Source organism: Saccopteryx leptura, chromosome 1, assembly GCF_036850995.1.
Source record: "Saccopteryx leptura isolate mSacLep1 chromosome 1, mSacLep1_pri_phased_curated, whole genome shotgun sequence".
NCBI classification, from domain to species: domain Eukaryota; kingdom Metazoa; phylum Chordata; class Mammalia; order Chiroptera; family Emballonuridae; genus Saccopteryx; species Saccopteryx leptura.
In genome coordinates, this window is record NC_089503.1 from 12070493 (window position 1) to 12087290 (window position 16798).

Sequence of the window (16798 nt, forward strand, 5' to 3'; positions counted from 1 at the left end):
TTACTTGACTGTTGTGCAAACCTATCTCTGGAATTCCTGGGTCATGGCTATAAGCCTTTTATAACTTGTTAGATATTGCCAAATGCTTTCTAAAAACACTGCACTAAATCACAACTTGTTTTTCCAAACTCTTGCCAAGTCTAAGAGATATGGCTAAACCTCTACATTTGCCGTTCTGATAACATGAAAAGCACAACTCTTTTTAAAATCCCGGGACAGAGTTTGAGCACCTTCTCGTGTTTACTGGCTCTCTACGCATTTTTTCCGTATAACCTCCTAACCTCCTGCTGGTGTCACCCATTCTGGCTTGTTTTTTGGTTACTGGTTGTAGTCATTTACCCAGCTGATTGTGTTGAGTACATAGTAGGACTACGACAGTGGACAAGACCAAGCCGCTCCCTCATGAAGTGTATCATCCAGTCTGGGAGAAGGAAAATTAGCAAAGAAAGAATGAAACAATTACACGTTTTGCGAGAAGAAAACAAAGAAGGGGTTAAAACCACGAGGAAGCAGCAGTAGGGAGAATAGCGGCTGGGGGGCGTATCTTCCTTAGAAAGAGTGGGAGTGGCCCTGGCCGGTTGGCTCAGTGGTAAAGTGTTAATCCAACGTGTGAAAGTCCTGGGTTTGATTCCTGGTCAGGGCACACAAGAGAAGAGATCATCTGTTTCTTCTCCTCTCTCTTTTTCTCCTTTCTTTCTCTCTCTCTCTCTTCCCCTCTCACAGCCATGGCCCAATTGATTTGAGTGGGTCAGCCCTGGGTGCTGAGAATGGCTCTATGGAGCCTCCACCTCAGGTGCTAAAAATAGCTCAGTTGCTAGCATTGGCCCCAGATGGTCAGAGCATTGGCCCCAGACTGGGGTTTCCAGCTGGATTCCGGTAGGGGCACATGCAGAAGTCTATCTCCCCCACTCACACTTAAAAAAAAAAAAGTGGGCCTGACCTGTGGTGGCGCAGTGGATAAAGCCTCGACTTGGAAATGCTGAGGTCGCCAGTTTGAAACCCTGGGCTTGCCTGGTAAAGGCACATATGGGAGTTGATGCTTCCAGCTCCTCCCCCTGTCTCTCTCTCTCTCTCTCCTCTCTAAAATGAATAAATTAAAAAAAAAGTGGTAGTTATGGAAGGAGTATTGAAGAAATGAAATGTACCTTGGGAACAGATGGTTAAGAAGGAGACAATCATGTGAGAAGCAAGGGATCATGTTTCAGGCAGAAGGAACAGCCATATGTGAAAGCTCTAATTCCGGAAGGAGCTTAGCCTGGTTCAGGGGAAGAAAGGCCACATGGTTGCAGTGTCCCCGGTGAGGGGAAGAGTGCCACCAGATGAGACTGGAGAGGTAGGTAGGGGCTGCGGGAGTATGACTTTTATTTCAAGTGCTACGGGAAACTAAGGGCAGGTTTTAAGCAGGAAACTGATACAATCTTAAATTCTCAAAGATCACTGGAGCTATTCTGTGAGTGGATAGGAGGAAGTCCAGGGTAGATAAAGGCAGGGGGGCGGTCAGGACACTAGTGCAGAAATCTGAGCAAGTGACAATAGCTTGGGGAGAGTGGAGACTCTGGAGATTGAGGGAAGGGAGGAAATGTATGACATTTCCGGAGGTGTAACTAGCAGGCCTTGATAAGGAATCAATGGTGGGGGCTCACGGAGAATGAAGTTTCAAAAATGACGCTCAGGTCTTTGGCTTATCTCACCGAAAGAACAAAGCATCCGTCACCGTGGAGGAGGCGACAGAAGGAGAGCTGGTTTGGGAGGTGAAATGGGAGGTAGAAAGTTCAGGCTTGGACATGCTAATTTAGGGATGATGGTAAGACATATCAGCAGAAGTGGCAAGAAGCCACTGGTTCTGGTTCTGTGAATTAGAAGCTCAAAAGAGTGGTCTGGATTAAACATAAATTTAATGGGAACTGCTTTTTGTGTTCTCAGTGTGAAGTCTGAGAATAATTAAATGTAATGACGTGGACATTTAGAGTTTTGCCATCTAGAAGGATGTAGCATTAACTGGACTTATTGTGGTGACTGTTTGGCAATATACATAAATATCGAATCATTATGTTGTGCATTTGAAAGTAACATAATGCTCTACGTCAATTGTACCTCCACTTAAAAAAATAGCAATGGATTAGAAAATTTTAAAGCATGATTTAGCAATGAAATAGATCTTGCTCTTATATCAAACCTTTCTGTCAAAAAACACAATGCACATTATTGAGTCAGAATGGCCGATGAGAATGAGGAAGCACTTAGCAGGGAGGAGAGAGGGGAAGGGTTAGCTCCCTCCCTGTAGAAGGGGGGTGTTATGGTCTGGAGCCCTCCCCCCACAGTTAGGTGTCCTTCTCTGCCAGGGCAGAATCACTTGGTCACATTTTTATAAAAGTTCCTATCTCCTCACTTCTTAAAAAAGATGGTTTAGAGGCCACAGTACCTGGGGAAGGGGGTCTCTTTTCCAGGATTTTATATTTAGCCCTTCTGAATTGGGGCTTTTGTTTCGGAACAACAGTAAACAGAAGGGAGTGTTTAGCACGCTGCCTGGCACATTGTAAGTGTCCAACTACTCACAGCAATCATTAACATTAGAAGAAAGGACCCTGGCCTGAAAACCAGAGGTTCTAGGTTCATTTCTGGGTGACAAATGACAAAAGATAAAAAAGTTCTAACTAGCATCAAGGAAAAAGAACTGTATTGACTCACCGAGCCTGAAAGACTGGGCAGATAGGTCGTAAAACTACAGAGCAGTGGGAACTAGGGCCTCTGGAAGCAGCCATTCAACACTTTCTATTTGCCTCCGCTTTTCATTCTCTGTTGGCCTGATTCTCTCTTGGTGCAGAAAGGTCTTCTCCGCGTGACAGAAAACACGGCTGTGCCTGCTAATCAACCCTAGCAGAAGGAATGCCCGCCTGTGCCCTGCTTCCATGAATTAATCCCAGGAACTGACTCTAATGGGCTTGAGGCCACGTAGCTACCCCTTAAACCAGTGACTGTTGTCAGGGGAACGAGACACTGCCTAGGCCCAGGTCACCAGGGCAGCCGCTGAGCCACACAGTGTTCCTATTCTGTCAACCACTGCAGGTTGTGAGGTCTCACAGCCTCTCAGCCCCTCAGCTTTGTCATGATAAAAGTGGAAATTTCTGACCCATCTCACCTACTGTTTGTTTTGTTTTAATAAGGAGGAATGAAGAACACAGGGTCTGTGAAAATGCCACACGTGTGTTAGCTTAGCTAACAACTTTTATTTATTTATTTTTTTACAGAGTGTCAGAGAGAGGGACAGACAGGAACACAGAGAGATGAGAAGCATCAATCATCAGTTTTTCATTGTGACACCTCAGTTCATTGATTGCTTTCTCATATGTGCCTTGACCGTGGGTCACAGCAGACCGAGTAACCCCTTGCTCAAGCCAGTGACCTTGGGTCCAAGCTGGTGAGCTTTGCTCAAACCAGATGAGCCCGCACTCAAGCTGGCGACCTCGGGGTCTCGAACCTGGGTCCTCCACATCCCAGTCCGATGCTCTATCCACTGCGCCACCGCCTGGTCAGGCCTTAGCTAACAACTTTTGTCAGCCCAAACTACTTTACACCAAGCTCATTAGATAGCAACTTATTCACTTCTGGTGAACATCATAACCATTTAAATAACATTCAAATTTTATCAACAATAAAAATGGCATACACTTACCCAGGTGTGTCAAACTCAGTTGCCTTAAGATGGCAGGTTGGGGAACAAACCTATCAGTTATTATGAGAAGCACGATCTCTAGGTGAACAGAGATCGTGGAGTAGCAGGGTCAGGTCCTGCATCTCTTAAAATACCAATCAGTCTATCTACCACATGGCTTCTCTTCCCTGCTCACCCTGATGGAATTTAATGGACCCTCTCTCTCTATGAAATGCGTTAGAATAGAGTTTGATTGCAGTTCAATGATGCAGTTATTTGGATAGAACTCAAGGGCACCGGGAGACTCGCCGAGAGACCCAGAGTGGTTTTGCTGCATGTTTAGAGCTCAGAGCATTGGTGGGGAGGCAGCTGGCCAGGGAGCAGCAGGAAGACATTCCTTTCCTGTGCTGGGGACAGCAGCTGCAGTTAAAACTGAAGAACACAGTAAGTGCTCAATAAACTTTGCTGACTAACAGTTTGGCAACAAATAACAGGAGCCTAAAATGTTCTTATCTTTTAATCTGCTAGTTATACATGTAGAACTTATCCTTAGATAAACCAATATAAGTATAAACCAATATCTATGTTCTTTTTTAAATTACTGAATTTATTGAGGTAACATCAGTTCACTATTTAATATATATATTTCTTTATTGATTTTAAAGAGAGAGAAACATCGACCTGTTATTCCACTTATTTATGCTTTCATTGGTTGACTATTGATTCTTTTTTATAAAATTTATTTATTCATTTTAGAGGGGGGGTGGAGAGAGAGAGAGAGAGAAGGGGGAGGAGCAGGAAGCATCAACTCCCATATGTGCCTTGACCAGGCAAGCCAGGGTTTTGAACCGGCAACCTCAGTGTTTCCAGGTTGACGCTTTATCCACTGCGCCACCACAGGTCAGGCTGATTCTTCTTCTTCTTCTTTTTTTTTTTTTTTTTACAGTGACAGAGAGAGTCAGAAAGGGATAGACAGGGACAGACAGACAGGAATGGAGAGAGATGAGAAACATCAATCATTAGTTTTTCGTTACGCATTGTGACACCTTAGTTGTTCATTGATTGCTTTCTCATATGTGCCTTGACCATGGGCCTTCAGCAGACTGAGTGACCCCTTGCTCTAGCCAGAGACCTTGGGTCCAAGCTGGTAAGCTTTGCTCAAACCACATGAGCCCGCGCTCAAGCTGGTGACCTTGGGGCCTCGAACCTGGGTCCTCCACATCCCAGTTCGATGCTCTATCCACTGCGCCACTGCCCAGTCAGGCAACTGTTGATTCTTGTATGCACCCTGATTGGAATCGAACCCACAACCTTGGCATATTGGGACTACACTTTAACCAACTAAGCTCCCCAGCCAGGACTCACTATGCTTTTTATTTTATTTTCGAGTGTCTCACTCAGTATAACAACACCCTCTACACTCCATGTCATGCCCCATGCAAAGTCTCTTTCCACCCCATTACCCCCCCTTTGCCCCCAGCCCTCTACCCCCACCCCCCACCTTTCCCTCTGGCTAGTGCTTTTTGTAAAAGTCCATCACTGCAAATGGCATGCGCTGGCCAGGGGCGTCTCCTCAGAGATATGGAAGGGCTGGGCTTGTGAAAGGACCAATGTGCCTTTGGCTAGAGATCTACCACATCCATCCTTGGAAGAGAAATAGAAAAATATATAGCCTTTATCAGTTTAGTAATTCAGGTTAATCTACCAAGATACTGTAATTACATTTACTTTTGTAAGTATCTATATAACAGTGATCTATTTTGGTCTCAGTTTTTCAGTAGTTTTAATTATGGGCAAAAAAAAAAATGGTTCATCACTTCAATTTTATACAAGCAAACACTTCTAAACAAATGTCCAATAATAGAGAAAGGGATTTTAGGGTATATGTTTATGGTGACTTGCTACAGTGAAGTGAACGACCTTCTTGTGATAAGTATCCTGAGCTGAGCCCTTTTCTTTTCTTTTCTTTTCTTTCTTTCTTTCTCTCCTCCCCTCCCCTCCCCTCCCCTCCCCTCCCCTCCCCTCCCCTCCCCTCCCCTCCCTTCCCCTCTCTTCCAGTCGCCTTTCCTCCCTTCCCCTCCCCTCCCCTCCCTTCCCTTCCCTTCTTCTCCCCTCCCCTCCCCTCCCCTTACCTCCCCTCCCCTCCCCTCCCTTCCCCTCCCTTCTTCTCCCCTCCCTTCCCCTCCCCTCCCCTCCCCTCCCTTCCCTTCCCTTTCCTTCCCTTCTTCTCCCCTCCCCTCCCCTCCCCTCCCTCCCCTCTCCTCCCCTATCCCTTTCCTTCCCCTTTCTCTCCCCTTCTCTCCCCTCCCTCTCTTCCCTTCCCTTCTTTTCTTTTCGATAGAGATCCTTTGTACTGTGAAGTTGCATGAAAAGACTAGCAAAAGCTGCCGTGGGAGCCTGGGACGAGGACCACTTCCTGGGGAGCCCTGAGCGGGCCCCCTGCGCGGGCCTGCCTGCTCCAGCTTTGCGGAGGCTGTGGCTGGCATAAGGACCAGGAAGGAAGAAGCTGCTCCAACAGCAAAATGACCCTGGCACCGCTTCCTGGAGCCAGGGTGGCCTTGTATCAAACACACTTATTAAACCCGCTGTTTAGAAATTGCTGCAGAGAGGAACTAAAGGTATAAACGAGTCCTGGGGCAAATTCCAGCCGCAGATTTCCTATTTTTTGCATGTGGCTCCAAGTCTTTGGATCGCAGCGACCTTATCTATAAAACAGGAGGCTCCACAAAGACCGGTTCAGTTAACTTTATTAGTGCCTACTCTGTGCCATAAAGAATCTAATTCCACCCCCAGTAAATTACCTAATTTCACAGAAACCCAGATACTAGAAAATGGCTTTGATGTTTAGTGGCCTGCGGGGCTGTCAATCAGGAAAGGCTACAGCGGGGGCTGAATACAACCACTATCCTTCCTCCTGCACCTGACGCCTTTGTAAAGGGTCCAGGCCTTTGACTGCTGTGTCTTTTCTCAAAACAGATCAGAATGTGAACTCACATCTCAGGTTACCGCAATGGTTTTTAGCAAGCACGTTACTTAAATATGGTCTGGTCGGAATTAGCATTAGAATCTTAAGCTGATTTCTCTGTCCCCTTAATAAATCTAGCCACAACAATTAGGAGCATTCACAAGTCCCAACCCGGAATTAAGCATGTGATTTATTTCCTGGATAAGACAGTGTAGGATCAACAGTGCCCACAAGGCAAAGGATTTGTCCAGTTGCCACCCTTCCCTGCCACCCCTGACTCAAGCCAGGAAATAGTGTGTTTACAATCTGCATGACCCTGTGTAGGAGGATAGGCACATTTGCATAGTGGCCCTAAAGCTTGCTGTAAGGTATTTTCCCCGCCGAGGAAGAAAGAAGGGCAGAGCCACCAAGTGTGGAACAGCAAAAGCTTTATCAGGGATGAGATTCTCTGGTCCACAAAACGCGCTGCCTCCCGTTTGGGGTAATTTATGGCGTCGGTAGGGTGGCCGGGTTGATATGACGTGGCGAAATTTCATTGGCTGACAAACAGTCGTTCTTTTTCTTTTTCTTTTTTTTAATTTATTCATTTTAGAGAGGAGAGAGAGAGAGAGAAGGGGGGAGGAGCCGGAAGCATCAACTCCCATATGTGCCTTGACCAGACAAGTGCAGGGTTTTGAACCGGCGACCTCAGTGTTCCAGGTCGATGCTTTATCCACTGCGCCACCACAGGTCAGGCCAACAGTCGTTCTTTTTCAAAGGGCTTCTGGGAAGTTTCTTTGGGCGCACATGGGTGTGGGTGGTTCCAGCCAAAGTTCCCGGGCCTGGTTCCTCACGTGACCTTCCCCCATTGCCAACCGACCTCACGTTCCGACCTTTTATGTCAGATAGGGCGCCGCTATTCCTCTGGCTACTTCCTGCTGGTTAGGGGCGTCGGGGGAAAGGGAGGTCGGAAGGTGGCGGCTCTGAGGGGCGTTGTGTATGTGGGTGTAGGAGCATCGGGTTGACCGTGACTCGAGAAACCTCGCGGATGCGGCCCTGTAAGAATCTAAGAAAAAGAGGAGCAAACATGAGTAATATGCTGATAACTAGAGGAGGACCTAGGATAGGGGCAGCCCAGGTGAGGATGGGTGGCTGCCACCAGGAGTGAAGCGGCTGTAGGAGGAGAGGGCCTTGTGCAGTTTCTCTTGTAGACGGTTGAGGACATTGATGTTTCCTTCCCTCGGGCCAGTCTCACTGCACAGCATTGCTCCCTGCTTTACCTCACTCTGGCGGCAGGTTCCTGGTGGGAGGGACAGGAGCAACGGGGGGATCTTCAGGGCCCAATCTTTTGGTGAGCCAGAGACAGGTGGGGCCCAGTGGTTCCGACTGCCAGCGGTCCTGTATGGGGGCGAGCTTGAGGCGAGAGACATGGCACCAAGGTGTCTGCCCTAGGAGCTTGGCTGCGGTAGGAGTAGTCAGTATTACCGTATGGGGTCCCGTCCACCTGGGCTGTAGGGAGCCGGGCTGGAGCTCCCTCAGAAGAACCCTGTCTCCTGGTTGGATGGGGACCGCTGGGTGTGCTTCATCTGGACCCCCTATGGGAGGAAGGGTCCGGTCCATGTGTTCCCTGAGAAGATGGCAGAGTAAAGACAGAAAGGGGAGGTAGGTGGCGAGAGGAGGGGGGTTTGGCTAAGAGAGCAAAATTGGGAATCCAGTGTCTAAAGAAGCCTATTAGAGCAAGGGAAGAAAGCATCTGAAGGAGTGCAGAAAGGGGAATTCCGTTCAAACTGCATGTCGGGAGTGGTGCGCGAAGGAGAAAAGAAGGGGTCCCGTCCACTCCCATAACCGAGACCCGTGAGGGAACTAGAGGTCCAGAGTGTGATGGCAAAACAGAGAAGGTAGCCCCCATGTCCACAAGAAATGAGATGGACTTACCCGCTACCTGCAGTATTACCCTGGGCTCGGCGAGGGTGATGGGGGTCTTCAAGTCTGGGCCCAGGGTAATACTGCAGGTAGCAGGTAAGTCGTCCATGAGAGTTCGAGCGATGGGCCCGCCTGGTTGGATTGGCCTCCCATTTGGGCGGTTTGTCCTCCACGTGGAGGTGCCAAGAAAGAGCCTGTTACCCAAAGGGGGTAATCGCTCTGCCAGAGATCAGGCTGCTTGCAGTCAGGGCAGGGCTTAGTAGGCGGCCTCAGGCAGGGGCACTGCCGGGACCAGTGACCCTCCTTGCCACACTTAAAGCAAGCTCCTGGTAGGGTTCCTCTTTGCGGCTCGGACTTGGGTCGGGCATCTCCTATCCCTTACCCCTGTTGCTCTGCCGGCCTCAGGGCTGTCACAAGAGCCTGGGTTTGGAGCGTCACCTTTTGCTGCATGCGGGCCTGGCGAGCAGCCTCGGCCTTTTCCTACTAGCCACGACCATTAAAAACTTTAAATGCCATGTTCATCAGGTGTCGGATAGGGCTTTGGGGGTTGAGAATAAGAGGAGGGGGGGCTCCTGGGGAGCCCAGCACCCAGATCCATCTGGAAACACCGGAACCAGAGGCAGGACAGGGCCAGGCCTTCCTGCAAGAAGACCGGGGTTAGGCCCTGGCCGGTTGGCTCAGTGGTAGAGCGTCGGCCTGGCGTGCAGAAGTCCTGGGTTCGATTCCTGGCCAGGGCACACAGGAGACGTGCCCATCTGCTTCTCCACCCCTCCCCCTCTCCTTCCTCTCTGTCTCTCTCTTCCCCTCCCGCAGCCGAGGCTCCACTGGAGCAAAGATGGCCGGGGCGCTGGGGATGGCTCCTCGGCCTCTGCCCCAGGTGCTAGAGTGGCTCTGGTTGCAACAGAGCGTCGCCCCAGAGGGGCAGAGCGTCGCCCCCTGGTGGGCGTGCCGGGTGGATCCCGGTCGGGCGCATGCGGGAGTCTGTCTGACTGTCTCTCCCCGTTTCTGGCTTCAGAAAAATACAGAAAAAAAAAAAGAAGAAGACTGGGGTTAGGCCGTGGGGTCAGGAGCCCTGCAAACCTGTGTGAGGGCCAATGGCCGGCAGAAGAGGGCCTGACGGGGGAGGGGCTTAAGAACACAGCAGAGAAGGGAGGGAATCCTGGCCAGCAGGGGAGGAGGCTTCCTGGAGAGAAGAGACCCGAGTGGAAGAGGTCTGCAGAGGGACCAGAGAGGGGTCCCGAGAGAGGGGCGCCCCCCAGGGGTCGGGCAGGAGGGGGAGAGAGTTGGGGGTTGGCAAAGGAGGAAAGATCAGGAGTGGAGGATTTAGCTGAGGTTTCTCTGGCCTGTTTTATTTTGAAGTCTTTTATTCACAAGACTTCAAAAAACTTATTTACTGAGAAATTGGCATAACATCAAGCATAACTTTTACTTAAAGATACGTGGAGTACACCTGCATGATAGCTTAATAATAATATAATATCAAAAGGCATTAATTGCTATTGCTTCTATGGTTCCCACAACATTCCTCCCTTTATCTTAAGGGATAACCTTGAAAGGAACAGAAATCCTATGAGAATGTTTTACTGAGAAAAGCCCCGTACTGCCTTCAGTCACATAGACCTGTTTCAGTGACCCGCCTTCAAGTCACAAAACAATTCTCTTGGCAAAACATTCTTTTCTTGTTGGCTGTGTTCCCATCCAAGGCCATGTAGTGGATTATTCCACTACACTGGCCAAAAAGGGCCTGCACCATGTAGCAGGCAGCACAGAGATTAGGATGGGAGTGCATATACTAGAAGCCCTGAATGTAAGGGATCTCCAACCAGTTCCCAGTTCTTTGGCAATAGTTAAATTGGTGAGGTTGTTAAAATCAAAAGTCCCTTCAGGAGGCCACCTGGTCTGGTTATCCAGTGGGTTCTGTGGCCCGGCCACATTGGAGAAGATCAGTTTCTTCTTCTTTAGGGAGGGAGAGATTCCGGATAAGGCACTCCAGGAGTGTCTTTGAGTCAGGTTTTTAGATTCCTGTGCTTCTATGGCCACCCTCAGTCCTCGGAGTGATCAGAGATGAGAATTGGCGTGCCACAACTCAAGCTCTGGTCACTGGATGGTTAGGTAGAGTGGGTGTGTCCGGGACATCTCCACGGGCACACACGCACTTGGAATGGATAAGAGGTCCCTGACGCAGATGCGGTTACGAACAGGGAGTCTCAGCGGAAAGAACTGAGGGGAGGCTGGAGGCATGGGACCTACCGCACTACATGCCGAAGTGGGTGGGAGGTCGGAGATCCTGGTTCTTCCTCAGAAGGGAAGGGGAGAGGAGCGGCCCCAGCAGGCTCCAAGCTCCTCTCCAGTTTTGGCACCAAACGTAAGGTATTTTCCCCGCCATGGAAGAAAGAAGGGCATAGCCCCCAAGTGTGGAATAGCAAAAGCTTTATTTATTAGAGTGCATCCCAGATGAGGTTCTCTGGTCCGCAAAACAGGCCAGAGAAGTCACGCCGCCTCCCCTGTTTGGGGGTAATTTATAGCGTCAGTAGGGTGGTCAGGTTGATATGACGTGTGAAATTTCACTGGCTGACAGACAGTCGTTCTTTTTCAGAGGGCTCCTGGGAAGTTTCTTTTGTCGGGCCTGGGTGTGGGCGGTTCCAGCCAAAGTTCCTGGGCCTGGTTTCTCACGTGACCTTCCCCCATTGTCAACCGACCTCACACTTGCTAAACTGTATTTTTTTTTCAGGTTAAAATAATCCGTTCAACAAATTTTTTGAGTCTATATAGAACCCCAAACATGCATATTCTTGCTATCAGGAAGCAGTAAAAAGAAACCACAGTCCCTGTCCCAGGTTGCAACTGAGTTAGGGAGGTAGCCAACATACAAGGCACTGGCATAAGAACACTTATGAAACAAAGAAATGTGAATGCAGATCCCCGTCACAAAAGTTGCTTACATGTTGCATAATGGAAAAAGGAATAACTTGCCTCTATCCTACTGACCTATAATCAATGACTGTCTGTCTGTCTTCCTCAGTGCGCTTCAGCTAAGCACGATCCAGACCGTATTGAATTTTGTACTTGCAGCTCCTCTCAAAATATGACAAAGAGCTAACACTCCACAAATGTTGACTGAAACACTTAATAGTTTCAGGTAGGTGAGTGAATCAAAGAATCATCCTCCAAGCCAGCAATTTTCAACCCATGTGCCACGAGAATTTTTAAAACATCAAATACACGACTATTCAGTCAGGGACACTGTCCTATTTTACATTAAATTATCAAATAAAAAAAATCGACAACAGCCAACAACAATAGCCATCCACTGTGAATAAATCACAATTATACCTTTTTTTTTTTTGTCAGGTTGGCAAAAAATATATTCTTGGGTATGTCGCAGAATCTTAGTAATTAGTTTATGTATGCTGTGAGCTGAAAAATGTTGAAAATCACTGCCTTAGACTATATCCCTAAACATGAAATTATTGGGAATATTCATTTCCCCCCCTTTTTTTCCAAGTGAGAGGAGGGGAAATAGACAGAATCCTACATGGGCCCTGACCAGGATACACATGGCAACCCCTGAGGCCAATGTTCTGCCCATCTGGGACCATGAGCACAACTGAGCTAAATCGAACCATGGCTGTGGGAGGAGGAAGAGGAGGAGGAGAGAGAGAGAGAGAGAGAGAGAGAGAGAGAGAGAGAGAGAGAGAGAGAGAGAGAAGGGGAAGGAGGAGTGGTGAAGAAGCAGACAGGCGCTTCTCCTGTGCATCTTGACCGTAAATAGAACCCAGGATATCCACATGTGGGGTTGACACTCTACCACTGAGACAATTGGCCAGTGTCCAGGAACATTCATTTTTCAGGTTCTAAATAAAATTGCCAAACTATTTTTCCAGTAAAGTTAATCAATTTACATCCCCACTAGAAGTCTAAGCGAGTGTCTATCCCATAGCACTATCACTACCAGAATAATGGTTTCAGCAAGGTCTTTTATTTTTTCTTTAATGAGATCAAGTAACTTTACAGAAAAATAAACTTAAAAATGTTAAACTATGAAATGTTCTCATCACAGCGAACTTTTCTGTTTAGTACTCACGGGTTTCTTACATAGCTGTCACCTGAGTCCCTGCTACTTTGGGTTCTGCTTTTCCTCCCTAATGACATAGTTCGCCTCTGGTTATTTTCTTTTTTTTTTCTTCTTTTTTTTCTATTTTTCTGAAACTAGAAACGGGGAGAGACAGTCAGACAGACTCCCGCAAGCGCCCGACCGGGATCCACCCGGCACGCCCACCAGGGGGCGACGCTCTGCCCACCAGGGGGCGATGCTCTGCCCCTCTGGGGCGTCGCTCTGCCGCGACCAAAGCCACTCTAGTGCCTGGGGCAGAGGCCAAGGAGCCATCCCCAGCGCCCGGGCCATCTTTGCTCCAATGGAGCCTTGGCTGCGGGAGGGGAAGAGAGAGACAGAGAGGAAGGAGGGGGTGGGGGTGGAGAAGCAAATGGGCGCTTCTCCTATGTGCCCTGGCCGGGAATCGAACCCGGGTCCCCTGCACACCAGGCCGACGCTCTACCTCTGAGCCAACCGGCCAGGGCCTCTTGGTTATTGTCAATTGCTCTGTAATTTCTCGGGGTGCTTTTATACCTCCCAGCAAGCTGGATGATTTCTTATTGTTAGGACTCAGTCATTTCCAGTTGTTGCTATAAATATCTTTGCAATTTCCTGTCCCCCACTTTCCCAAGAGTAAAATTACTTGACCAAAGAGTACAAATAATTTTATAGCTCTTGTTACACACTGCTGAGTTGCTGGGCAAGTTTGTTTGTTTGTTTAGAAAGAGATAGAGCCTCACCAGGTGGTGGCGCAGTGGATAGAGCATCGGACTGGGATGCAGAGGACCTGGGTTCGAGACCCCGAGGTCACCAGCTTGAGCCCAGGTCACTGGCTCAAGCAAGGGGTCACTCGGTCTGCTATAGCCCCTCAGTCAAGGCACATATAAGAAATCAATCAATGGACAATTCAGGAACCACAACGAAGAATTGATATTTCTCACCTCTCTCCCTTCCTATCTGTCAGTCCCTCTCTCTGACTCTCTCTGTCTCTGCCACAAAAAAAAAAAAAGAAAAGAAAAAGAAAAGAAAAAGAATGGGCTAGATAGGGACAGACAAGGCAGGAACAGAGAGAGATAAGAAGCATCAATTCTTCGTTGTGGCTCTTTAGTCTCCTTAGTTGTTCATTGATTTCTTTCTTGACTGGGGGCTACAGCAGAGCAAGTGACCTCTTGCTCAAGCCATCAACCTTGGGCTCAAACCAGCAACCTTTGGGCTCAAACCAGTGACCATAGGGTCGTGTCTATAATCCCATGCTCAAGCCAGCAACCCTGCGCTCAAGCCAGTGAACCTGCGCTCAAGCCAGATGAGCCTGCACTGAAGCTGGTGACACTGAGGTCTCGAACCTGGGTCCTCTGCATCCCAGTCTGATGCTCTATCCACTGTACCACCACCTGGTCAAGCTGCGTGCTTGCTTTTTTTTTTTTTTTAAAGGAAAGCCGACTGTACCGAAGAGCAGCTGCCTGCACCACCTTTCCTGAGCAAGGCACAGCAGTCTGGCATCTTAGCTGAAAGCCAGGTCACCTGAGGTTCCCCATTCTGAACCTTAATTTTCTTACCTATAAAATGAGGGATTTGAATTGGATGGATTAAGGGCCTTTTCTACCAGCCATCTTAGTTGTATTTCTCCCAGTCAGTTCTATATCACCCTGACTCCCGGGGGCTCAGACTTAGTTCAGTGCATGGGATGAAGCTTTGCTTCCTCCCCCTTGTCTGCAGCCCCATCACAGTGCCCCACCACTAGAGGAGACGCAGCAGAGCCTATGGGTTCAGAGCACAGCCTGCCACTTACTAGCTATGTGACAAAATACCCTCTCAGTGCCTCAGTTTCTCCATTTGTGAGGTTAACAATAGTTTCTACCTTATAAGGCAGGGGTCCCCAAACTACGGCCCGCGGGCCACATGTGGCCCCCTGAGGCCATTTATCCGGCCCCCGCCGCACTTCCGGAAGGGGCACCTCTTTCATTGGTGGTCAGTGAGAGGAGCATAGTTCCCATTGAAATACTGGTCAGTTTGTTGATTTACATTTACTTGTTCTTTATTTTAAATATTGTATTTGTTCCCGTTTTGTTTTTTTACTTTAAAATATGTGCAGTGTGCATAGGGATTTTTCATAGTTTTTTTTATAGTCCGGCCCTCCAACGGTCTGAGGGACAGTGAACTGGCCCCCTGTGTAAAAAGTTTGGGGACCCCTGTTATAAGGTTTCTATGAGAATGAAATGAGCAGAACATTAAGGATGGTCGCCTGGCACTAGTTAAGTGCTGTATAATATGTTTAATAAAATTAACATGTGGCCCTGGCCGGTTAGCTCAGTGGCAGAGCGTCGGCCTGGCGTGTGGGAGTCCCGGGTTTGATTCCCGGCCAGGGCACACAGGAGAAGCGCCCATCTGCTTCTCCACCCCTCCCCCTCTCCTTCCTCTCTCTCTCTCTCTTCCCCTCCTGCAGCCAAGGCTCCATTGGAGCAAAGTTTGCCAGGGTGCTGAGGATGGCTCTGGGGCCTCTGCCTCAGGCGTTAGAATGGCTCTGATTGCAGCAGAGAGACGCCCCAGATGGGCAGAGCATCGCCCCCTGGTGGGCGTGCCGGGTGGATCCCGGTTGGGCGCATGCAGAAGTCTGTCTGACTGCCTCCCTGTTCCCAGCTTCAGAAAAATACAAAAAAAAAAAAATTAACATGTAAACTGTGGGTCTCTTTATACCACAACAGCTCTGTGACTGGTGCCCCAGCCTCTGGGTGCTTCTTACTGCTTCCTAAAGCCCGGGAATCTGAGCCCCAAATCTCTCATACAGCCCAGCTGCCCCCAGAATGGAGTACTGTAGCTGCCTCAGCTTGAAGGCCCAGGCTCTTCACACAGGGCTTCCTAGAAATCTCTGATATTTCCTCTTATTTAAGGATCTAGTTAATTTGTTGATTTTTTTTTAAGAGAGAGAGGAAACAAGAATGAGAGGGAGAGGAGAGGGGGAGAGAGAGTGATTGATTTGTTGTTCCACTTACTTATGCATTCATTGGTTGTTTTTTGTTTTTGTTTTTTTGAAGATGTATTGATTTTACAGAGATGAGAGGTGGGGGGAGGAATGAGAAGCCTCAACTCATAGTTGTTTCACTTTAGTTGTCCATTGTTTACTTTTCATATGTGCCTTGACCCAGCAAGCCGAGGGTTTCCAACCAGCCACCTCAGCATTCCAGGTCAACACACTATCCACTGAGCTACCACAGGCTAGGCCATTGGTTGATTCTTCTATGTACCTTGACCTGGGATCAAACCCACAAACATGGTGTATCCCTACAATGCTCTAAGCCAGTGGTCCCCAACCCCTGGGCCGCGAACCAGTACCGGTCCATGGGCCATTTGGTACAGGTCCACAGAGAAAGAATAAATAACTTACATTATTTCTGTTTTATTTATATTTAAGTCTGAACAATGTTTTATTTATTTTATTTATTTTTTATTTTTTCTGAAGCTGGAAACGGGGAGGCAGTCAGACAGACTCCCGCATGCGCCCGACGGGGATCCACCCGGCTTGTCCACCAGGGGGCGATGCTCTGCCCATCCGGGGCGTCGCTCGGTTGCGACCAGAGCCAGTCTAGCGCCTGGGGCAGAGGCCATGGAGCCATCCTCAGCGCCCAGGCCAACTTTGCTCCAATGGAGCCTTGGCTTTCGGAGGAGAAGAGAGAGACAGAGAGGAAGGAGAGGGGGAGGGGAGGAGAAGCAGATGGGAGCTTCTCCTGTGTGCCCTGGCCAGGAATCGAACCCGGGATTCCCGCACGCCAGGCCGACGCTCTGCCACTGAGCTACTGGCCAGGGCCGATGTTTTATTTTTAAAAAAATGACCAGATTCCCTCTGTTATATCTGTCTAAGACTCACTCTTGATGCTTGTCTCAGTCACGTGATACATTTATTCGTCCCACCCTAAAGGCTGGTCTGTGAAAATATTTTCTGACATTAAACCCGTCCGTGGCCCAAACCAACTGCGTTATGGGGCCAGGGCAAGGATCTCAGTTAATTTTAAAACAGAACAAAAATAAAAAACAACAAAAAGACACACACGGTTACAAATATTGAGGAGCATTTTTAATGTTATATCAAGCAAAGCAATAACAACCCCCCCCCCCCCAATACACTACAATTATTCTGTTCACAAGATAATTGCCAGGTGTTCTCAAGAGTTACCCGGCCGTGGAGCAGCAT

At 48.6% G+C, this 16798-nt stretch overlaps 1 long non-coding RNA gene across 1 annotated transcript; it reads left to right on the forward strand.

The window, feature by feature from the left end:
- The first annotated feature begins 1248 nt into the window (after positions 1-1248).
- On the forward strand, positions 1249-6320 carry LOC136388565 (uncharacterized). Its single transcript, XR_010748195.1, has 2 exons — positions 1249-1333; positions 5994-6320. It is a non-coding gene; the product is annotated as an uncharacterized lncRNA (long non-coding RNA).
- The last annotated feature ends 10478 nt before the right edge of the window (positions 6321-16798 follow it).